The sequence below is a fragment of the Eretmochelys imbricata genome, chromosome 2 (assembly GCF_965152235.1).
Source record: "Eretmochelys imbricata isolate rEreImb1 chromosome 2, rEreImb1.hap1, whole genome shotgun sequence".
Lineage (NCBI taxonomy): Eukaryota > Metazoa > Chordata > Testudines > Cheloniidae > Eretmochelys > Eretmochelys imbricata.
In genome coordinates, this window is record NC_135573.1 from 38,519,845 (window position 1) to 38,540,675 (window position 20,831).

Genomic DNA, 20,831 nt, shown 5'->3' on the forward strand with positions numbered 1-20,831 from the left:
GCTGTTCTTGGTCCCTAATTTCAGACAGGACCAAGCTACAGCTAGAACTTTCTCAGTCGAGGCACCCTGGGTTGTAAGAACTACTGAGAGGGAGGTTCCTTGGCTGCCTCTAGGGCACACTGCAGACCCTGCGAATTTCACCTGGCCAATCCTTGACCAGTTTTTGATCCCAATATTTTGCACAAGCTGGTGGGGTGGATACTATGAGGACTGTCAGGAATCCTTCTGTGCCAGCTTGCCGGAGTCTGATTGAATGCAAAATTGGGCTGGATGATTCTTCTGACCGTGTGTTTGTGTTTGTCCGTGCTTTGTAGTGTGGTGTGCAGGTCCTTATGATTGAACTGTTTGGTAACTCCAGTTGAAGTAATAAACTGTTGAATATTGGGCAACAGACCTCTATCTGACCTATGCAGAAAAGGGCTGGACAGTGCAGAAAACACATTTTGCGGGAAATCACTGTGTTGGGGTGATCCTGGAAGTAGTAACCAAGGCTGGTGGAAGCCAGAGTGCGACTGGAGTGTTGCTGTCAGGCTGCTGGGATCGGAACTGCTGGACAAGTGCTGCATCTATACACAGACACTTAGGGTGTGATCTGCATGCTGTTTGTGAGCGACCCAGGTTGGGAGCTACAACAGCAAAGCATTGTGAGGCATCCAAGGTTGCAGGGCTGGCAGTGACACAACCCTTCATTGATCTGGATTATACCCCAGAGCTTCACACTTTCACACAACAACGGGGGGGGTGGGAAAGGCTGTTTAAACTAGGAAAATGTCTCTGTAAAAATCACAAAATTTGATAGTGGGATTTATGAACAGGACAGTACTTCACAAATGAAGTGGATGTTGATCTAGTCAGTTTTTAAAAAGGGTTAACAGTTTGAAGTGCTTTACAACACTTTCATGTTCTCAACTTTGAACTCTGATCTGTTTCAATTTTCTGCAACTTGTGCTTTTTTTAGAAATAAACATCACTGTTTTTAGTAAATTCACATAGCTCAACACTTAACTGGACAGTTGAAAATTACGGTACATATGATACAAATTGGCTGAAAAACTTCAATAGGGAAAGATTTGTCAGGGGTATAAATGATGAGTAGCAATTACTAAACATCTATTAACTGCTTGAAATGTTCTTTTAAAGATTTAAAGTTTTCAGCTGGATCTCATACTAAACTTAAAGGTACAGGCCTACAATGAACAGTAGAACAATGCTAATAACTAAAATAGCCACCTTTTGCTTAAGCTGTGGATGGTAGCAATTATCTTCATTAATCATACCCATTATACTGTCATTCTGAAGAATGAAATCATTGCTGCTTTAAAATAATTTAAATTACCTGTAGTCCATTATTGTCTTAATAGTAACAGCTGCTACTTTTAAAAATGTACAAACATTTTTAGCAGCATGTGATGGGAAATCATTTGAATGCCAAAAAATGTTAACAATGAATAAGAAATATTGTTGGTATTAGGCTTTAACAAACATCAAGAATCAGATCAGAACCTTTGCTGTTGTTTGGTAAAAGTCTCTATTATTTTCATACCTCAGGTTCCTTCTGGGGCAAGATTAGGTTCTAAGCAGTGGCTTGTATTTAACAGTTAACTAGGATAAAAGAGTCTTTATTGCCCCAGCAAACCCAAACTTTCATCTGCCCCTCAGCAATGGGAACCAGCAGGAAGGACCATTCATAGACCGAGCACTGCTTTCCACTTGCATCGACCCTCCACTATGAACAAATATACACACTTTAGTGGAGTGCCAGGCGGGCGGTGTGGCCAGAGCACCCCTACCGCCGGAGTGCCCCTAGCCCCAGTGCTGGGTGGGTGGCACATGGCTGGAGCGCCCCCAGCCCCAGAGCGCCATGTAGACAGCGCGGACGGAGCGCCCCCAGCCTCAGACCACTGGGCGGGCAGCCCAGTCCCAGCACCCCCATGGACAGGTAGCACAGCATGGTCTCAGACCCAGCCTTGTGTGCAATTGCCCCAGCCTGCATGCCTGCCCCAGCCTCTTGGCCACAGAAGAGCGGGAAGGGAACTGAAGCAGGCAAGAGAGTGTCTGGGGGCAGAGTGTGGGCGGGGCCACAACAGGCTGTTTGGGGAGGCACAGCCTTCCCCTGCCTATGCTACCTGCTGCCCATTCTCAAAATGGTCCAAGTGTTTCACTTATGTCTGATGCATATATTCCCTTGATTCCTGTCAAAGTGCAAGACCAGCCATGGTAGACTGACAGTAAACATTTAGAAATGTGTTACTTTTATCATGGGGGCCTATAATAAATTCCAAACAGGGCAGAATACACTTTAACCACCACATGACGTAAAGGAAAGAATTTCAAAAGTGTCACAACTTGCTCTTATGCCCCAGCCACAGCATTTATAGACCAGCCTAACCTGTAGGTGCACACTTTTATCATGGGAATGCTGACTAAGAGGAAAGCCAAAGACTCCAGTAGACCTGTGACCGTAAGGGGAATTGCGTAACAGGTCCCTGTGAAATGGTCTGAACAAATTGTTACTCCATTGTAAGGAATCTGGACAGAAAGTTTTGTGAATAGAATAAAAGAAAACGCACTGTGAAAGAAATAATTCAAAACAAAATGAAGATCAGACTAAGTATATGTAAGATGATATAACCAGTTCTCTGTGAGGGAAAAGAATCTGTGACTGTGCAAAGAGAAACGGTAACATCACTAGCAATTAATCTTATGCACAAAACTTAGCTGGGATAGACTTTGTGTTCCCCAGGGTGCGGGAAGCTTGCGTAGCCTCTGTCCGTGCTGTACCTGTTCCGTACATAGTGAAGACTTACAGCTCCAGGGCTGTCTGTGTGGCACCGTCGCCAGCACTGTTTCTTTTTTCAAGTGGCCTGAGATGAACTTCTCTTTAAATGACTGAAAATTACATTCTTAAGATCATTGTTTTCAAAATAAAAATGTGCACAGCCTTATTAAGAAATGTCAGTGGAAAGTGAGAATTACCAAAAGGAGAAGCACAAAAAAAAAAGATTTCTCACTATTTTATGCTAAATTAAGGCCAAAAAATGTTGAATTATAAGTAAGGCTACGATTTTGTCATGGAGGTTTTAGAAGTCATGGAATCCATGACTTCCAAAGACCTCTGTGATTTCAGCCTCTGTGGAAGGGCGCTGTGACATATTGCCTGAGGCAGCGGGCCCCCAAGCACCCAGCTGCCGCAGGCAGGGCGGATACCATGCAGCTCCCAGCCACTACAGGGGACAGAGGGACACCCGCAGCTCCCGGCCATTGTAGCATGGCAGGGGGACCCCCACAGCCCTTGGCCACCATGGGGGAAAGGGGTGTGACGTTCCCCTGGTGTTATCGGGACTGGTGATCTGCTAGGTCACTCCAATCCTCAACTCTGGGAGCCAGCCTTATCCTGCTCTGCTGTGAGAACCCCCACTCCTGGGCTGTTCACACACAGCCTCTTACATGGGGAGCAGGCAGGGGGACCCCCAGAGCCCCTAGCCACCATAGGGGGGCAGGGAGATCCCCACTGCTCCCCACTGTGTCATCAGGGGGATTCCCACAGCCCCCCACTGCTGGGGAGGGGGCAGGGGGACACTGCAGCTTTCCACTGCAGGGGGCGGGCCAGAGGGACCCTGGAGCTCTGAGCCCGCAAGTGTGGTGGGGGCCCCAGGGCTCCCAGCCACCTGCAGCTGCCCAGTCCTTTCCCATTTTATCATGGATATTTTTAGTAAAAGTCACAGACTGGTCACGGGCAATAAAGAAAAATTCATGGAAGCCCATTACCTATCCCTGACTTTTACTAAAAATATCCATGACAAAATCTTAGCCTTAATTATAAGGCATGATTAAAGCAGGCATAATGCTGGGAATGAGGGACAGGAGATGGATCACTTGATGATTACCTGTTCTGATCATTCCCTCTGAAGCACCTGGCATTGGCCATTGTCAGAAGACAGGATACTGGGCTAGATGGACCTTTGGTCTGACCCAGCATGGCCATTCTTATGTTCTTATAAAACTAATCTGTAGCTTCTGACAGCAGCCCTGAACAGTCCCAATGTCACTCTTCAGCATATTGGTGAAATACTTTTCCCCTCATGTTAATTTCCAGCATGCTGCCAGGAGCAAACTAGCCTGCTTTTACAAGCAAATTCAGTATTGGTGCCACTTTTATTTTCTTTAAAGGCAGCCATGCTGTAAAGAGGATATTTCTTTTCATTAGATTTTAAAAAGCTGAGGGCTAAAGAGCTGCATGCTCATTAATTAGCAAGTTTACCAAGTTAATCTACAAACCTTACCCACATGGAAATAATTTCTTCTAATATAGCAAAGACTGTTTTAGATGTAAGAGTTTTAAGTGTATAACCACTTCTTTAGGCGTTACTGAGCTGAAACAAACCTTTATGTTAAATGCTGGTGCATTTTTCTAACTATTACAGATCAGGATGGACCTAATGTGGGGATGCACACCATCCCACATCCACTGACTGTGGGGTTCTTACCCCTACCACTGAGGCACCTGGTGCTGGCCACTGTTGGAGACAGGCTGCTGCACTGGATGGAGGTCTGGTCTGATCGGGTGTGGAGGTTTCTATGTTCCTATGCTATGGCTAGTTGCTATCACTTCAAGACTGATGAGCTATTTCTGTTATTTTAAGGCAGACATTGCCTTGGTACCCGAACCCCTGAAGTTGTACATGAACACTGCAGACAGGAGGTGTGACTGAAGCACCCCTAGACAGCCCTACCTGAGCTAGCTGTGAGTTGGAGTAACGAATGTGGGGCTGCATGTGCTAGCTTAGCCTCCTGCCCTGGTCCCCGCACCTGCAGCCAGGCTTCGCTGTTCGATCAAAGCTCGCAGGGATTGGCCAGAGGGGTGCTAGAACAATGTTTATAGTGGGGGTGCTGAAAGCCATTGAACCAAACGAGACCCTGTACATCAGCGATCCCCGAACTGTGGGGTGTCCCTCCCATAGGGGGGCACGGCCGGGGCCCAGGACAGCCCCCCACAGGGGATGGGGAGGGAGCGCCACCCAGCTCCGTTCCCGGCCCGGCCCCAGGCTCCCCGCCCGGGGATCCACTCCCGGCCCGCGCCAGGGCCCCCGACTGCCAGCCGTGGCTGGGGATCTGCTCCCGCGACCCAGCGGGCGGCCCTGCTCCAGGGGGCGGGGAGGGCACGGCTGACAGGGATAAGGGGGGCCCACTGCTCTACCTAATGGAAGCCGCCTCAAGGCAAGGGGTGCGGCGGCCCCGCCAGTTCCAGCTGCCGTGCGGGGCCGCAGCAGCCTGGCCTAGCGCTGCGCTGTACTCAGGGGCCCCCGCGCCGACCGCCCCGGGACGGGCCGAGGCGCCTCGCCCCGCGGTCAGGGGAGGCCGGGGGCCCCATGAGCGGTGCAGGCGGCCTCCGACCAGCAGGCGGCGCGGCCTCCTTCCCGGCCCGGCGGCGTGCGCGTCGCAAGAAGCAGGCCAGCGCGGCGCTGAGGGACTCAGGTACCGGGACGGGCAGCGGCAGGAGGTGGGCCCGGCGGCGGGGGGTCGGGGCCAGGCAAGGCCTGCGGGAGGGGCCCGCTCCCTGCTGAGTGCCCAGCCGCGAGGGCTGCCGAAGGGCGCAGGCCGCGCACCTGGCCGGGGTCGGGCGCCGCCCCCTGTCTGGGCGCCTCGCGGGCAGCCTGACCCCGGCGCGCCGAGGCTGGGCCCTGGCGCCGCTCGCAGCTGCGGGAGCTGCCACCCCCCTAGCGCGGGGGGAGACGGCCGGGCCTGTCCTGGGAGCCGGGCCCAGCCCGCTGCGTAACACAGGCCGGGTCATTCCCATCCAGGGCCAGGCTAGCGGAGTTACAGCAGATGCCGGCCAGAAACCCTCCCGCCCTCAGTGCTCGGACTGTGGCTGCCCTTTAGCTGGTAATCGCCTTGTGGCGAAGCCTGGCTGAGCGATGGCTTTTGTAAAGCCCCGTGTCCCCCCCGGTCCAATACAAGCGTTAATGTGTAAATAGTGTAGTGCAAACTAATCCCAGGTACGGGGGAGGAGGAGAGGGGTTGTGCATTCGGAGTAATGTTGAATAATAGCTGTGGTACTGGCCTGGCAATCAGGTAGGTTCCCAGTGTGATGTGGTCGCACAGAATTAATGCTGTGTTGAGCTACTGTAGGCAGGGGTATAACTGACTAGTTTTTAGCACCTAGGTGTCAAGAACATCCCTGACAAATTGGACCCTATCCACAAAATTGTCATGAAGCTGTGAGAAGACTAAAATAGCTAACTCTGCATAGCTTGAGTGATATAACTCTCTACAAATACTTGAAATGTCACTATGAAGGCAGGGGAGGGGCCCTTTGAAATGATGAAGGGATGGAAAAACTAGAAGTAATAGAAAGAAAATGAGTGAGGAAAAAAATTCCCCACCTTACAGTCCAACTTTGACTTACAAAGAAACATGAGCAAATCTATAAATATGTACAGCTTGACTAAATACCTTAGAGGAGTGTGAGAGATGTAAAGATGTACCAGAACATTAAGCATGTAAATACTAAGGAGGCAGAGGAGTTCCCTTTTTGTTCTGCCAAAAATGTAACTAAGAATAATGGGGTAGAATTAAGAAAATGTGGTCTATCAGGAAAAACTTTCTTACAGTGAGATGATCTGTTAGACTGAAATAGTCTTTGAAAAGAAATGGTAGACATCTTATTTTGAAAGGTACTGTCATTTATGATTTGTACTGTGGTAGCACTCAGAAGCCCCAGTCAAGATTGTGGTTCACTTGTGCTACATACTAATGAGGGCTTGTCTACACATACAGCACTGTAGCAGCGCAGCTGTAGCGCTTAATGAAGATGCTACTTCGTCCCCGTGGGCATAGGTATTCCACCCCCTCAAGAGGCAGTAACTATGCCAACAGGAGACAGTCTCCTATCAACATAGAGCTGTCTCCACCAGAAGGTCGGTTGGTATAACTAGAGCCCTGAACGGATACAAAATTTGTATCCGCATCCGATTCCCAATCCGCAAACGTGGTCTGCAGATATCCGCATATGTGGATGCAGATATAAAACTGATATTTGCAGATTTGCTCTAGATATAAAATTTGGATCCACATCCATCTGCGATCCGCAAACAGATGCAGATATCTGCCAATATAAAACAGGTATCAGCAAATTTGCAGGGCTCTAGGTATAACTGTCGCTCAGGGCTGTGGATTTTCCACACCCCTGAGCAATGTAGTTATACTGACATAAGTCTGTGGTGTAGACCAAACCTAATATAGTTTTAGTTCTGTGTTTTGTTGTTTTTAAACTACAAATTACAAACCAGTAAGTTTTATTAACAGGACTGTATGTTCTATATTTTTAATAAGCTATGAAAGTAATGCAGTGTTTGCAGCCCAAATATAGAATCATGCTAGTGCATGAGCATCAAAAAGTGAAACTGACTGGACGCTCACTTTGTGAGTTGAAGAGAAAGGTGTGTTGGGGAGAAAACCAACCACACCAGTGGTGAAAGGTTTATTTTTAATGTTTGTAATAGCCTAAAATGATATTAGCTAGCTATACAGGCATAGATTTTTAATATAGTTTTTAATCTGATAATCTTATACAAACTGTAGGGAACAGTCCTGCACTGGCAGAGGAATGATTAGATGACTGAAGAAGTCTTTCACTTGTAAATTCAGTGGGCTACATTCTGTTGTATTCTGCAGCCCTTTTACGCTGCCAGAGTAACATAAAGGGTAGCCTCAGCCACCAGAGAATACTCCTGGTGTAAGGTTTTTTTCTTCGGTGCCACAGAATTGCCAGAATAGAGCTATGCTGCTCCCTCCTCACAGCCCCCAGTGCAGCGGATGGGACCAGAGTACGCTGTATAGTTAAAGCTTTTCTTGGTTGTGGAGCAGCTCCTAAAGGACTGTTGCATTTGAGCGTAATTTAGAGCTACCTTCTGGCAGTTGTAGCTCAAGAGCATTGGAGATTCTGCCCCACTGATTTTAATAGCTTTGAGCACTATCCTTGCATCACTAAGGAGTTGTCTATACAGGGAAATGGGCCAGCATAAGTTATTCTGCAATAGGAACCTGTATGGACACTTATTCCAGAATAAGAATGTTCATACAGAGAGTTATTCCAGAATAGCCATTGTGCTTTAAATGAAAAGGAATACTTGTGGCACCTTAGAGACTAACCAATTTATTTGAGCATAAGCTTTTGTGAGCTATAGCTCAGTTCATCGGATGCATAGATTCATAGATTCATAGATATTTAGGTCAGAAGGGACCATTATGATCATCTAGTCTGACCTCCTGCACAACGCAGGCCACAGAATTTCACCCACCACTCTTACAAAAAAAAAACCTCACACCTATATCTGTGCTATTGAAGTCCTCAAATTGTAGTTTAAAGACCTCAAGGAGCAGAGAATCCTCCAGCAAGTGACCCGTGCCCCATGCTACAGAGGAAGGCGAAAAACCTCCAGGGCCTCTTCCAATCTGCCCTGGAGGAAAATTCCTTCCCGACCCCAATATGGCGATCAGCTAAACCCTGAGCATATGGGCAAGATTCATCAGCCAGATACTACAGAAAATTCTTTCCCAGGTAACTTGGACCTTACCCCATCTAAAACCCATCACAGGCCATTGGGCCTATTTACCATGAATATTTAATTGCCAAAACCATGTTATCCCATCATACCATCTCCTCCATAAACTTATCGAGTTTAATCTTAAAGCAAGATAGATCTTTTGCCCCCACTACTTCCCTCGGAAGGCTATTCCAAAACTTCACTCCTCTGATGGTTAGAAACCTTCGTCTAATTTCTAATCTAAATTTCCTAGTGGCCAGTTTATATCCATTTGTTCTTGTGTCCACATTGGTACTGAGTTTAAATAATTCCTCTCCCTCTCTGGTATTTATCCCTCTGATATATTTATAGAGAGCAATCATATCTCCCCTCAGCCTTCTTTTAGTTAGGCTAAACAAGCCAAGCTCCCTGAGTCTCCTTTCATAAGACAAGTTTTCCATTCCTCGGATCATCCTAGTAGCCCTTCTCTGTACCTGTTCCAGTTTGAATTCATCCTTCTTAAACATGGGAGACCAGAACTGCACACAGTACTCCAGGTGAGGTCTCACCAGTGCCTTATATAACGGTACTAAAACCTCCTTATCCCTACTGGAAATACCTCTCCTGATGCATCCCAAGACGACATTAGCTTTTTTCACAGCCATATCACATTGGCAGCTCATAGTCATCCTATGATCAACCAATACTCCAAGGTCCTTTTCCTCCTCCGTTACTTCTAGTTGATGCGTCCCTAGCTTATAACTAAAATTCTTGTTATTAATCCCTAAATGCATGACCTTACACTTCTCACTATTAAATTTCATCCTATTCCTATTACTCCAGTTTACAAGGTCATCCAGATCCTCCTGTAGGGTATCCCTGTCCTTCTCTAAATTAGCAATACCTCCCAGCTTTGTATCATCTGCAAACTTTATTAGCACATTCCCACTTTTTGTGCCCAGGTCAGTAATAAAAAGATTAAATAAGATTGGTCCCAAAACCGATCCCTGAGGAACTCCACTGGTAACCTCCCTCCAACTTGACAGTTCACCTTTCAGTAGGACCCGTTGTAGTCTCCCCTTTAACCAATTCCCTATCCACCTCTCTAAGGTGCCACAAGTACTCCTTTTCTTTTTGCAAATACAGACTAACACGGCTGTTACTCTGAAACCTGTGCTTTAAATGCACGCCCTTCCTTATTTTGGAATAATTTCCCCATGTAGACAAGCCCAAAATCTCACAAAGTGTGAGTTCACTGTAGTTTGTTTTTTTTCCATTTCTTCCCTGGAAAGCTGCCTTCCACCTTTTAACTATTTTAATACCAAAATAAACAACATGGCTGTATTTTGTTTTGGGTGGTTTTCCTACCATTTAATGCTATTTTTATTCACTAGACTATTTTGGCAGCTTGTCTTCCAACATTTTCTAAAATCTTGTGTGGATTGTGAGGGACTAGTAATAGATCAAAACAAGTTGTGAGAAAGTCTAATATTTTTGTTCAGCAGTGCCAAAAAGGATAAAATAAAAGTTTGTGTATAAGTGCTGCTTACTATGAGCACTGCTCTTTAGCCTGAAAGACAGAAAAGAGGCTAACACAATGGGAAGGAAAAGAGATACTATTGGAAGGCTCTAAAAAGTATAATAAAGAACCCGAAGGAAAAATTGCAGCAACCAACGTTCTTAATGACATTGCAGTGTGACTGTATGTTGTCACAGTAGCTCTATGTGCTGTGACCCTTTATTTTTTGTATAGTTTCTGACCACTCTTTCTCCTGGTGGTGTGAATTGCCTCTCAAGGCGTTTTTAGGAAATCTGAGTATGGCTGTTCATTCTTTCGGGCGCTAGCCTTCATTGTAAAAACAAACTGTTTTTTAAATAATAATTAGCTTTGGAGAAGAGTCACTTGGTAATAAGACCAAGTAAAGCTATAATGGAATTGAAAGACAAAAAGATATTTGAAGAAAGCTTTAGTTTTGCAAAATGTGAAAATTACAATTTTAGTGTTTTCTAATTAGTTTTAAAACTTCATTTTTCCGATGCAATTGCTATTTATATCAATTCCTGTCCTGAAAATCATACAGTCCAAGACACCAATCCTGCATACATTTATGTAGGTGCTTAACTTTATGCCTTTATGTCGGTAGGACTACTCATATGTACAGTTAAACATGTGTAAGTGTTGGCAAGGTCTGGCCTAAGAAGACAAATTGCATGTGAAATGTGGTGGAGAAAGACACAATCAAATATATATTTTTTTTATAAATGCTAGTTTTTAAAGTTATTTTTAAGATCAGGTAAAATATCAGTTATCCCCATTTGCCTGTTGGTCTCACCATCATTAATTGCCTGACCTTTTTGGTGTTGTGGCAGAAGTGCTTTTATAGCAGTTGACACTGCACATCAGCAGATACTGCAGTTTGATTAGTGTTTTTGTTTTGCCAGGATTTGCTGTGCTTTCTGAACCTTTGATTTTTATGTAACTTACTGAATGTGTTGAGTAACTAGATAGAAAAAAAACAAAACTAATCATGAAAACTGCTAGCCAAATGAATGCATAGGAGAAGATTTACTTTTTAGAGAGAAAAATGTTAACTTCAAAATAATGTGGTAAGTGCCCCTATTATGTGGCCATTGGGTCCATTACTGGTTGAGTGAGTTTTGATTAAACAACTTGCAGCTCACTTTTAAGTATAATTGAATTCTTTTATTAAATATTCTTACTCCCATGGAAGAAAGTATGACTTCAGTTTAGTAAAGAATGGTGAGGCTATTCAGAAAGGCTCTGACTTTAAAATAATTGTTTACATTTTTATTTGACTTTTTAATAGATGCGACTTAGGATGCAGTTGTGTTGTTTGTGCTTTAAAAATCCATAATGAATACAAACATTTGAAAGTCAGGGCATTCACAATCCACTGGCAAGTGGGACATTTTTGCTTCTGAGTGTGGGGCCCAAAGGTATCAATTTTTCAAGAATTAAGCTTTATTTTAAAAAAATGAATTTTCTGCCTCTTACAGTTGTGAACATAACCATCCAATTGTGAATTGATTGTAAGCTGATTGATGCACAACATTGTTTTCCTGAATTTTCACAAATTTACCAAGCAGCAGAGTAGAATTAAAGGACTCTGGTTAGTTTAATTGTTAATATTCAAAATCTTGTAAACAGCAGTGTAACTCTCAAGAATCATGTCAAATTCATATTTCTCCTGCATGGAAAAGCTATATCATTACCAGACGCACACAAGGACAGAGAAAGCAACAAAAAAAAAAGAGAGAAGAAGCTAGGCCAATGGTTGAGTAGCAGAGACCCCTTCTGATAGCCCCAGAGATTCTTCAGGGAAGGAGACAAAATTCCTTCAAACTTCCAGCATACAGAGGGTGGAGCTTCAGATTTATCAGATACCTCCAAGTCAGCAGGTGATTATAAAAGATGGAATACCTTGTTAGAAATCCCTGCACCCTCACCAACATCTGGGGCTTCTTACCAGAGCCCAGCCCTTCAACTTTATTAGTAAGGCCACCCCTTTGTCTTTTTGATTTACCTTTGGTTCTTAGATGTATGGTAAACTTTTTGAGTTCTGGGTATCTCATCACAAAAACCATTATGACAGCTCGTACTAATTGGCACTCTTGTTGTGACTCTGATACTATGGTGTATAAATGCATGTAACTGGCAATCTCAACAGAGCGGCTAAGGACTGAATGTACATAGAGACTGAGCTGTCTGTTCATGCCTGCAGGTTGTCTCTCCTGACAGAGTTGAGGCACACTGTTGGGTGGGGAAGTTGTTACTACAGTTGGCCTTGTTTCTGTTTTGAGGACAAGTAGATTTTAGTTTTAATTCGGTCAGCTTGGCACTTTCCCTGAGTTATAAACTATAAATACAAGGAAACAAAAAATCATTCCCTACAGTTTTATTTAAACTTTGGAATCATAACGTTTATTTTAAAAAGTCATGGGATAGCACAGTAGTCTAGAAGTGATGCAGTGCCCTACTATGTGGGCATCAGAGATGTGAACCTTCAACTCAGTCCCCTCATTCCTGGGCCAGCAAGTCTGGGAGTATGCTCAGGAGTCTTGTGGTCCTTCGTATCTGCTGATTCACTCTCCCTCCCCGACAAATTAATCCTTCTAGAAGCAATGTTGGCAGACTATAGCAGGAACTGTTTGCTTGTCTACATGGGGAAAAAGACCGACCTAGCTGTAGCAAGTAATTATTCTAGAATAATGTCCACACGGGGGAGTTATAACGACATGGCTAGAGCAGTGTCTGAGTTGGTCAGATTCCCTGTGAATACAAGCACTATGTTAGCCAGAAGAGGCAGGATTGATGATGGTGGTAGGAGAACTGAGGGCAACAACAGACACTCTCTGTGGAAAACAAAAGTAATTGAAACAGTTGTCACAAATTTTGGGATCCATGGTTTGCACAGATTTTAAGGAGGCAGTTTAGTTAGCAGAAACTAAAGTACACAGTGAACAGTTTAGTTAAGGTCTTGTGTATACAGAGTGCTCCTGCTGTAACCTGATGACTGGAAACTTTTATTTTGTTTTGTGTTCCATAGCAACTTCCTGGATGGGTGATTCTTTTGGAAGCAGTTAAGATGCAAAACTTGGGCAAATAGCTGTAGTTTATAATCCTGTTGAACAGGTTAATGAGTGAGTCCCTCTAGCCTGAAGAACAGAAATTGTTTTTTTGTTTTAGCTTTTAATTTTTTTCTTTACTGATTTTTCTAGAAAAATACAAAACCACCAAAAATAATACTGAATGAAGAAGACATTTACATTTCTTCAGCAAACATCATTACTGACATCAGGAAAAAGGAATTTAAATACCAGATTATTGCTTTATGAGTTTAGCTACTATTTTTTAAATTTTGACACAAGAAAGGATCAGTGCTTAGCATCAGTATGTACTCATTAGAAATGTAGCCTAAAAATGTTGTGCATTGCATCATTTCATGGCACATCAGTTCTCCTACCACCACTATCAATCCTGCCTCTTCTGGCTAACATAGTGCTTGTATTCACAGGGAAACTGACCAACACAGACACTGCTCTAGCTATGTCATTATAACTCCCCCGTTTGGACATTATTCTAGAATAATTACAATTTCATGATCTTCAGTATTGGCAAATAGCATGTTCGTAATAAGGACCTATTGTGAACAAGCACAGCAATGTTTTTTTAATATTTTAAAAGTTTTTCCAGAATAGCATACAACACTATAGATGTATAGTACACAAAATTAAGATGGCTCTGCTAACCTAGAGTTCCCCTAAGCTGACCTGACTCTGTTCGTTAGCCATTATATGGGACTGAACGTTGTAAATGCCAGTGAAAACACTGAAACCTTGGGTGACCATATTTCCCAAAGGGAAAATTGGACACTGCATGAGGCTAGCCTGAGCTGCTTATCCACGCCCTCCCCATGCGGGGCTGGCCTGAGCTGCTCACACAAGCCCTGCCCCCCTCTCCCTGGCTGGGCCTGGCGTCAGTGTTCGCCCAAGCCCTGCCTGCCCTCTGCCGAGCCCTTCCTCCCCCCTGCACAGGGCTGGCATCACTGCTTCTCCCCCCTCTCTCCCTTCCCAGCATGTTCCTCTGGAACCCCCGCCCTTTTTTGTTTTGTTTTGTTTTTTTAACAAAAGTGGGCATTTGTCCCACTTTTTCAAAAAAAAATCAGGACGGCTGGGACAGGGCTTAAAAAAGGGACTGTCCTGGCCAAAAATAGGACGTATGGTTACCCTACTGCAACCTTATGAAAGGGCCCATGGAGGTTAAATGTATGGGTAGGAGATTTAACCTAAAAAACATAAGCACAAATGTTCAAAGGAAGGTTCATGGCAAGGCATAACCCTAGCTAGAATATGTCAAGTGATAACTGACAAAAAAGGGGGGGAAAGGTAGTATATTAATATAAAATTCATGTGGTTGACTGGTTTGTAATGTGTGTATCTTAATTTGCTGAACAGCACTATGCCAGATGTACCCATGACACTCAATTTTATGTCCCTGAAAGGCAGTAAGTCTCTCCATTTTAGTAATCTCAAGGTTTTGAAGCTGTTGACGGTATGTGCACTGTTCTTCTATAAACAGGCAGAAGTAATCTTGGTGGTTTGAAGGAAAGTGATCTTATCTTGAGACCCAAGGCCCAAGTCCAAGCCTCTAATATCAGTAGAATAGGAGGGATCAGAGACCAGACAGGATAGCTATCTTTAGCATAAGTGATGCGAGATGTTTTAGGACCAAAGTTCCTGGACAATGCACTCTGTTTTTGGTGGTAAACAGTTTGATGGGATAGAGTCTTGTAACTGTGCTGCAAAACTTATCTCTAGCTTTTTCAAGTTATTTTGGATTTCAGGATCCTCTTTTGTCCCCCTAATAATTTAAGCTTTTACTTGCAAGTTTTCTTTCAAGAAAACTACAACCACAGAAACAAGCAAGAAGAAATAGTGAGGGGTTATATGCTGTTTGCTGCAGTTGAATGTGAATTCAGCAGGTCGTATGGTGGCACCATTCATCCACATACAAACAGCAATTTGAGAATAAATCACTTATTAAAGAATTGATTTCTGATGGACAGTTGCTCACTGGCACTTGTCTCCTATTGCATAAGAATCTTTTAGGAGCTGCAGCAAATTCAAATGGAAATGTATCATCAAGAGCTAAAAATAATTATCAGTAGCTTTTAAACAAAAATGTTGCACTGACCTTGAAGCCTAATTACTGGAAGTCCTTGTTGTTTAGCATTCCTGCAGAATACCAGTGGAAAGAGAATGTGCATGAAGGTTTCTGAGCAGGAAGATATTTATACTTATGAAGAATGTGATTCAGTAACTTCTCATAAAGACGAAAGTATTAGAACTTATGGCGTTAGCCAGCAAATATTGTTTCAACTTCTATATTGAGATTAAATATATATATTCCGTTTCCTTCAGTCCACTTTGCGTGAGACAATTGTAGTGAATTAAGTCTGCAAGTAATTTGAACAGGTATGTTCAACATCACTATAAATTATTCTCCTAACTGAGTGCTCCCTATCCAAAGTATAAAAATGGTTCAGAAAGGATTTTTAAAGGCATCTATTAAATAGTGAAATATTTTGAAACAAATTCTGTCTGTAAAAATACTTTGGTGTAACTGATTTGCATATATGTGGTTGGTAGGGGAAATGTTTGTGAATCTCATCAGTAAAGCTGTGGTGTAAAGTAACATTCTTTTCTGCAACAGAGCAAGATCCAAAAATTTCTTTTGGGGTGGGGATACAGCACATTAATTATACTGTACTGGGAGGCAGTGTCATCTAGTGGATAGAGCACTAGATAGAAATAAGAAATATGGTTCTGTCCCTGGCGCTGCCACTAACTGACATGTTGAGTGAGCTTGGCCAAGACACATCCACTCGCTGTTCCTCTGTTTACCCACATGGGGTAATTATACTTACCTCCTTTGTAAAGCACATTGCTGTAGATGAAAAGTGCTATATGGGAGCTGGGTAATATTATTATATAGCAAAGTTTCTCAGGGTATGGTTATTATTAAAGTCAGAATAGTATAGCTATAAATCTCACACACCCCTGTTTAATATTGTTGAAGGAAAATGGGAACGATTACCTCCAACATTGGTATCTTGCTGACTGGAAGATTCCAGCTCTAAAACTGGATTTTCAGGTCCCAGTTAGTGGAAAGGATTCAACACTTGAATCTCCTTAGTGTGCAGCACATGACATAGGTAGCACTGCTTTTGCACTGCCACCAACTCGATAAGTCCCATCTGAGAAAACACAAAATGATAGCAGGCCATTAAAAATTGTAATCTCTATGACCCCTGGATACAGTGCACCAACACCGTGGAAAGCGAAACTCTTGGGAAAATAGCTAAAGGCAGGAGTAGGGGAAAATGCCAAGTGCTGTAGGTTAGTGAAGTGTAGATCTGTATATTGTGAACTCTGTATTTGAGAGGTATTCAGAGCCCTCAGTGGGATTGGTTCTGGCTACCTGAGAGGTTGCCTCCCACAACAGTTCTGTTTGACTGGAACAGTGAAACTGTAATCCAGTGGGGAGGGGGAGAGTGAGTGCAGGAGATCTTTCAAAGGAGCTGAACGTAAACTATGGAATTCTCTCCCTAAACAAAAATGACAATAGGCCTTACCATTTTCAGAACTAAATGCAAAACTTATTTATTCAACGTAACTTTCCCTCAATTTCCACATACCAAAGAAATCCACATGCAAACACATCCTGTAAACTGAGTAATTTCTCCTACATGCCAGGAAGGAAGGGGGAGAGGGAGCTATTTGTTTCTATTTTTAAATACTTGAGAGGTACTCATATACAGCCGTGATAGAGGAGGAGTCATACAAGTACCTAGAGAGTGTTTGTGTTTTTCTCTCATGGATAAAATTACATCATTTTAGTTTCGTTTATATCTTGCATGCACATGTAAATAGGGCTTATTCTTGTCTCGCTGTATTTTTACGTGCAATCCCAGTTGAACAGGAAACCTCGCTTTCAGAGGATGTGGGCAAACTGCTTAAGATGGATGCTTTGTTAGTTTAAAAAAAGGAGAGGCTATACGAGCCAGTGTCAAATACTCTAAAAGTGTATGACAAAAGAGTGGAAGATTATATGCAATTAAGGAGTTGATGAATGTGGAGTTTATGTGTAAACTGTGTACCTCTTACATTAACCTCTCCATATTCTCCATCGGAGAGCTTTGACTTGTTGACATATTCTAAATATCCCGTTGCTGCTAGTCAGAATATCACCAGTGGTAACTCACTGGCATTTTGGCTCAGGGAATCAGAAGTAGTCATTAATGTTGGGAAGTCTCATTCACTGGTAACATGTCATTGCATTCTATTGATCAGTTTTTTAAAGGGCAAAGGTAGTAATGGTTACGCTCATTCATTTTCTGAGATGGCGTGAGTGTTCCTAGTTTTTTTCCCCCGGCCTTTCAGAACTAATACAGTATGGGTGGCACTGACTGGGTGACTAAAGGGTTTTGGCCAGTTGTAACCAGGGATCCTAGTTTTCTGTGATTAAAAAAACCCCAAATTTTCTGATTAAAAAATGATAAAAATCTGTGTTTTTCCGCAATTAGAATGGACACTGAACTTTAGTTTCCCAAGTCACAATATGTATAGCTATCAGTTGAACACAATGTTTTATTGGTATACAGTAGAACACCATTTATCCGAGCCTCCATTATCCAGCTGTCCATGTTAACCAAACCACCAGCTGCCTGGGGCTGATTGCCCATGCCCTGCCACTGTCAGCCCCGGGCGGCTGGTGGTTCAGTTAACACTTACAGCCGGGTAATGGAGGTTTGCATGAACGGGGTTCTACTGTATGTAAATTTAAAGTGCATTCAAAAATCAACAACAAGAGGGGAAGGTTGTGCGCATTTAATAAGTGACACTGGTACTCTCAGTAAAATTTAGTTAATATGTTTTTATTTTTTCACAAAATGTCAAAACTAAAGATTCTTGGAAATGGATTTCTAGGATCCCTGATCATAATTAATATCTTTGTGATGCATATGAGAGAGAGGGAGAACCTTTCCCCATGAGTGATCTTGTCTCGTCAATGATCCAGCTATTTCTTTGTCTCTTCATGGTACTGAGGGGTAGCTGTTTTACTTAGCTACTCTAACTTTTAAATGTTGGGAAATACAAAGAGGAAAACATCCACTTGCTGCAAAATAAAGTTACCCAGAGATGGTAAATTTCAAACTTACAAGCTGTTTAAGATTTGACAAATTGTGGCTAGTAGTGTAATTTTACTTGCTAAAGATAATTCCGCCCCTGCTGCTTCTGCAGTGTCTTGTCTGTAATTTTGCTTGTAACTCTGCTAATAAATCAAGCTTTTTTCTTTTACATTTTTTGTGCCCATTTAGACATCAGGCTTCTAATAAAAAAATGTAAATAACTTTTACAACCATTTAATCATTTCCCCTATGATCCTCTTGAAAACAGAATAATTTCATTAGATTCTTCCTCTTAGTGTGATATTTCCACTGCACTAAATCTCCTATGGCACTGAAAAAGCAATTTATTGCATAATTCCCATTAATAGTACAAATACACTCTATGATCACACTACTGTGTTCAATCTGTGTGTATTGCATAGGCTTACAATAAATTGATGTCCCCTTAACACCTTTTCTTATTTGAAATGATATCTTCAATTGATTATTTTAAAATAGTCATTTCATATTACTGCAACAAAATGACAATGACCGTATCTTTGTTACACAAGTATACTGCTTGTCTATTAGAAGATACATATTTCAATAAATAGTGCCACATTTTTGGAACAAGTAATTCACTGAATCAAATTACATGCGTTTGTTCCAGGTGCAACAGTGGTAATTCTCACAAATATTCAGAATGCTTGTTTTACAATATGTTTGCTTCTCAACACTATAGTACATACTTTTCTTTTTAGTTTGTCTCATACATTTGTGGTGACTGGTAGATGATGCTGTGTTTTGCTTATATTTAGAGATGCCATCAAATTTACCTTTCTGAAACCATTTAAGGAGGTTGGTTAGTACTTCAATATTTCTTCTAATCCTTTTAACAAGTACTGGTCATGGCAGAAGTAACCCGTTTGGCATACGTCCTGGATAAGGTTGCAACTTCTGATCAGAGCGCTAAATCCACAGTTTATTTATCCAAAGTTATCAAAGGTATCTGAACAAATAAACCATCATAATTGTGCTGTATTTTGATGGCGGAAAACTTCACTAAACCCGATGCAGTTCAAGATATTAGTGTATTTTTTGTTTAACATTTCTGACATTAGGGGACTGGTAATTTTGGGAGGGACTATTCTACCTTTGTCACTAGTTTGTGACAAAGTTAGAACCACTGGCAGAGGTTGGTAGCCTGCATGTTGGAATACTGGAATTATGTTTTGTGGGCTGGAATACGTCAGTTGCATGGTCCATAATCCTCAAACAGTGGCAAGTGGGATTTATTTTTGCTTGTTTTTATTTACTTACTGTGGAGCATTAATGGTTTATCCTAATTCTTCTGCCTTTCATTGTGCATGTCTCTGCAGATTGTAGTTCATATTAGTTCTAAACCAGAATACTTCCAGTCCTGCTGCATGATAAACAGCTGCTTCTTCACACACCTACACACCACAACTACCTTGGCATACTTAGTCCAGTGAGTTTTTTCTGGTGGTTAGATTGTTCCATCAGGATTTGCATGTGAAGTACCTGGAGAACTCCAGGAGTGTTTACCAGATGTACAAACAAATACACATTTAACAAAACACACAATTCTTTTTTAGGAAGTTCTGTACTGTTCTTCTAATGGAATAGTCTGTTACAGATTTGCGCTGATACACTACAAGACATTTTATTAAACAAGCTTAAGGATCCCACCAGAGTCCTTCAACATCTGAAGGAAAAATCTTATTTTCTTAAGAACAAGTGAGTTTTTATACTGTTGGTATGTTTGTGCTACTTGAAGATTTTTAAATGATTTAAGGTATTTCTAGTACAGAGCTTTCATGTGAAAATTGCATCTTTTGGAGATTGGGCCTGTCAGCTCCTGGGGAAGGTTTGGGTTGAAGAAGATACAGTTGTGCCACTTTAATTCTGGAAGGGAAATAGGCAAGAAAATTTAGATTGCTGTACAGGGTGGATTTGATTTAAATCACTTGTCAGGAAGACTTCATTTAATCATGGATTTCTATATAAAAGTGCATTCTTGTTGGGTGTTATAACCTTAACACATATTCTTCACAATTCAGAGATAGATGTAGATTTCATTTTTAGAAGGTACACCATATACATTTTTAAACAGTGATTTATTTTGAAAACTTTTCAAATTAATTTTACAGCTATATCAGAAAATGCATGATCATTTGGTTATTTCATTTACCAAAGGTAATTGAAGCAGATATTTATGAAGTCATTGGGAGGTGAACTATCTCCAGTTCAACAGGTTAATCATTAATATTTGGAGGATTTTCTTGTCATGCTGTATTAGGAGGAGAACATCACCAGACAGACATTTAAATTGTTTTATTTAACTAAAACAACAACGTTATGTATTCTGGATTTTTTTCTTCAACAGTAAACATATGATATTTTAACAAAACAAGCATATGAACTTTGAATTTAGTTAAACATTCAAGGTTTTTAAAATCAGGTTTGTTTTTGTTAAAATTGTTTTTAACTAAAATAGTTAAATGAAATTTAAAAAAAATTGACTGTCAGCCAGGTCAACGTGAGGAGGTTAAAATATTGGCTTCTGCAGCTACCTCCGTCGTTTTCACCTTCT

General features: G+C 42.1%; 1 protein-coding gene across 6 annotated transcripts in view; it reads left to right on the plus strand.

Annotated features, from left to right (window-relative positions):
* The first annotated feature begins 5,371 nt into the window (after nucleotides 1-5,371).
* Nucleotides 5,372-20,831, plus strand: part of ANKRD46 (ankyrin repeat domain 46) — a 28,698-nt gene continuing 13,238 nt past the window's right edge. The window contains exons 1-2 of one of the 6 annotated variants that reach the window (XM_077809915.1): nucleotides 5,481-5,500; nucleotides 19,875-19,975. The gene's annotated coding sequence lies outside the window, so the exon portion shown is untranslated. Of the gene's footprint in view, nucleotides 5,501-5,674; nucleotides 5,884-5,946; nucleotides 6,073-19,874; nucleotides 19,976-20,831 lie in introns of those variants that run through there. The other 5 variants (XM_077809916.1, XM_077809914.1, XM_077809917.1 and 2 more) reach the window with 5 other exon arrangements.